General features: G+C 46.4%; 1 pseudogene; it reads right to left on the bottom strand.

Annotated features, from left to right (window-relative positions):
* Positions 1-3863, bottom strand: part of LOC102773283 — a 9406-nt pseudogene extending 5543 nt beyond the window's left edge.
* Between the last annotated feature and the right edge of the window lie 202 nt (positions 3864-4065).

Here is a 4065-nt window from a genome sequence, read left to right on the forward strand (position 1 = left end):
CCCCTCTCCCCTACCCACAAGTGTCTTGTGTCCATTGGTTATTCTTACATGCATGCATGTAAGTCCTTCGGTTGATCTCTTACCCCCCCCCCCAAACCCTCCCCAGGCTTCCCACTTTTGTTTGACAGTCTGTTCAATGCTGCTTCGCCTCTGCATCTACCCCTGTTCATCAGTCTATACTGGTCCCCATTATCTGTCCCAACCTCACTGGGGCCATCTCGGTGGCCTCTCCGGGGCTATTTCAACCTCCCTGGGGCCGTCCTGACCTCACCGGGGTCGTGGATTTTTAATTCTTAAGTTTCATTGCAAATTTTAACTAGGACTGTTTCCTTTTTTGAGGACCACAATGTTTTTACACCGCGCATGGGCAACCAAAGTTCTGAGGTAACAGGGGACAAGAAGTGACTTTCTTGCAAAAACTGACCTACAGACAGAGCTTGGAGGAGCAGCATGAGGCCACTCCACTCCTTATCCCCGCCAGCCAACAATTAGCAAAAAAAAAAAAAAAGTTTTTTCATGTGAAGAATTCAGAAAACAAGAATAAAGAAAAGGGTACATTTAACTTTTAATTTCCAGTTATTTTTCACTTCAGACAAGTGGAAACATCATTGAAAGTGTCTTCCACCGACAGTGGGAAGAGTCAGGTTGGGACAGCTGGAGGCGGCGGTGGCGGCTGGAACAGCTGTACGTAAGGAAAGCTATTTTGCGTCTGTGCTTCCTGCTAGAAATGGCCAGTGTATCTGTAACAGCCAGCCTGGCTTCCTCTCTCCCAGGATTTTCTCTTCAGTTAAAAGGGATGTCGGTCCCAAAGCCTTTTCAACGGCAGGCCCTTCCGGTTCTGATGAGCCTCACGTGACTGTTGGCAGAAATGGCCACCAACAAACCAATGATTCTGACTGTAACACAGACAACTGAGAAGGTAGGGCCGTTTGGAGTGAGGAGGTAAACATGAAAGAGGCATGCTCTGAGGAAGTTCATCCGTGTGCTAGGAAAATGCTATGCTCTCTGAGCCGAAGGCTACGGGGCTGGCTTTATTGACCCATCATCTGGTTTGGCATTTTTTGGACCCTATAGAAACAACACACACACACTCTCTCTCTTTAAAATATACTCTCTCTCGGAGCATTTTGAAGCTATGATCAGACACCTTAACTTACTTAAGCAAATTACACAGGAGTTCACATCTGTTTTGAGATGGACTCTGGTAGCACTAGTGTTATTGCATTTTATGAAAAGGAATTCCAGTTACACCAGCTGCATGTATAAAAGCACCATTGGGGTGGATGAAACTGGAGTAGTTCACTACGTTAGATCAGTATTCAGTCCTGGCTCCACATTCACCTGGGGAGCTTTTGAAAAATACCGATGCCTGGGCCACACATCAGAACAATTCAATTAGAATCTCTGTGGGTGTGGCCCGAGCATCTGCATTTTTAAAAGCTCTTGCAGCATATTCTAATGTGCGGCCAGTGTTGAGAGCCCCAGAGTTAGATGATCAGAGGAGCCTGCAACCGAGGTATGTGCTCTTGACTGGAATCAAACCCGGGACCTTCAGTCTGCAGGCTGATGCTCTATCCATTGAGCCAAACTGGCTAGGGCTGGAAACAACATTCTTTTTGAAACAGATGAATGCTATTGACATTTAGGAGTTTCTGTTGATGATCTTGGCTCTGTAAAGTGATTTGTCTCCATCTCTGGGGTGCCCATGTGGTTGCAGGCGGTATCTTTATGAATGCAACACCAGACAGGCATACTATGGAGAAATTAAGTGGAAACTAGTAGTAATGTCAATGTACTATTTCTACCTAACATTTGGATTGATCTATAAACACTGTCAAAGGCTTCAGTTTTTAAAATTTACTTATTTCTAGGTATTTATTTCAACATTTATGAATTTACAACATTGACAAGGGTTTGTGGTTTTTAAATCTCAAAAGGTTCATATTGTTAATGAATACATGTTAATAAGCACATCCACATTGTACAGCACATGGTAATTAACATGTAACGGTGGTATGATCTATTGTTATCTCTCCCCTTTATTGGAAAACCTTAGTTTTGACTGTTTTTTCCAAAAATAAATTATACAGTTGCCTTTGATGATATGTTTTTTTTCATTGCAGCATTTTTTTTGTTAATCCTCACCTGAAGGTATTTTTTCCATTAATTTTTAGAGAGAATGGGAGGGTGGGGGAAGGGAAGAGAGAGAGAGAGGAGAGAGAGAGAGAGAGAAGCATTGATGTATTGATGTGAGAGAGACACATTGATTGGTTGCCTCCCACACACACCCCAACTGGGGCCAGGGATTGAACCAACCTGCAACTGCGGTAATGTGCCCTTGACCAGGAATTGAACCTGGGACCCTTTGGTGTGTGGGCTGCTGCTCTAACCACTGAGCACACTGGACAGGGCTCATTGCAGTATTTTTAAGAAGTGGTTTTAAAGACTCCTAAGAAACTATAATGTTAACCTTTTTGAGTATTTTTAAATGAATGCAATTAAAAATTCTAGATTTAACTTTTCATAATTTTCTCTTTTCTTATACCAGTCTGAGCATTACTTTGAAGTAATGTACATACAGGAAAAGAAGAATAAGAAGAATACTACATCTTTATGTATAAAGGCATATGAATCTCCTCCTAACACATACTAAAAAATTAACTCCCGGGTTGTAATAAATATATGGAGATCATTTTGAGACAAAAAAGAGAAAGAAAAAAAAGTCTCCCATCAGCAGACTCAAAGGGTTTTATTTATTTTTTCTTCTTCTCCTTCTGAGGATCCTGGGGCACTTTACGTGGGTTGTGAAGCTTCATAAATAACGTCCCTTACACGTGGCGCATACATTGTACCTCAGTGACCGGAACACACTGCGGACAGAACTTAATTCATCATGACAGGCTGGTCACAAGCCACCCGATGGAAAAGATACTGACAGAACAAGGGACTATTATGGTTACATCTCATATAATGGCTGATTTTTAAATTACATTTAGTAATTTATTGGCAAGTATGATAAATGTTCTGTCTTTATTAAAATGCTATTTTTGTAAAGTGTGTCAGAAATCTGGGCACAAGCGACAGAAACCTCACTCCCCGGGCGAGGGCATTGGCTCCAGCCGCTGACAAGGCGCTGGTTCGGCGCTAGGTGGCGCCCGCGATTCGGATTCTGGTCTGGAGCGCTTCCTCCGTGGCTGGTCCCTCCCTGTTCTGCTGTCGGAAGCAGCTCCTCCCGGTCCCAGGAAGAGGCGAGCATCCTCAGCGCCCTGCGGGCGGCACCTGCCCTCCTAGGCCTCCGGGTGGCCAGGGCGGGGTTGTGCATGGGCTTCCGCACAGCCCGGCCTGGGCCTGGGCCAGGAGCCGGGTCCATGCCACATGGGTGCCCGAAAGCAGAGGGGGATCCCCTACTCCCGGAAGGAGGAGAAAGGGGTTCTGGCCTGGCATGAACCGTTCTTCTGAAAACAGCCCAGCGATAACGAGGCCTTCTCACGTGCCAACGTGCCCGACGGAGCCTCGCAGGGCCTGTCAGCTGGTCCTCCTGTCTCTCTGGATGATCGTCATGACGAGCTCTTGCTTTCCTTCAGCATTGTTATTATTTATTCAATCAATGTTATTTATTTTTAAACTTTAACTTCATTGTGATAAGCACACTTAACATGAGAACCAATGTTAAGTACAGTGCCATCGCCGACAGGCACAGTCTCTAGCACTCACTCCTCCTGCACAACTGACACTTCATGTCCACTGGATAGCAGCTCCCGTTGGCCCTCCCCAGCCCTCGGCACTCACCATTGGGCTTTCTGCTTCTGTGAAGGTGACTGCTCTCGGGCCCTCAGGTACGCGGCTCCCGCAGTGTTGGTCATCCTGCGAGGGGCTGGCTTCACCAAGCGATCTGCTCCCGGCTCCTCCACGCTGCCCCCCTGCAGGCCTTCCTTCTCTCTGAGGCTGCACTGTGCCCCCCTGCATGTCTGTGCCTCTGGGTTTATCCTCATGGTCAGGGGACCCAGGCGGTCTCCACAGGGCGGCCCTGGGGCTGAACTGTCCTCTCTCTCCTCTGCAGCTGGA

The sequence above is a fragment of the Myotis davidii genome, unplaced genomic scaffold (assembly GCF_000327345.1).
Source record: "Myotis davidii unplaced genomic scaffold, ASM32734v1 scaffold750, whole genome shotgun sequence".
Lineage (NCBI taxonomy): Eukaryota > Metazoa > Chordata > Mammalia > Chiroptera > Vespertilionidae > Myotis > Myotis davidii.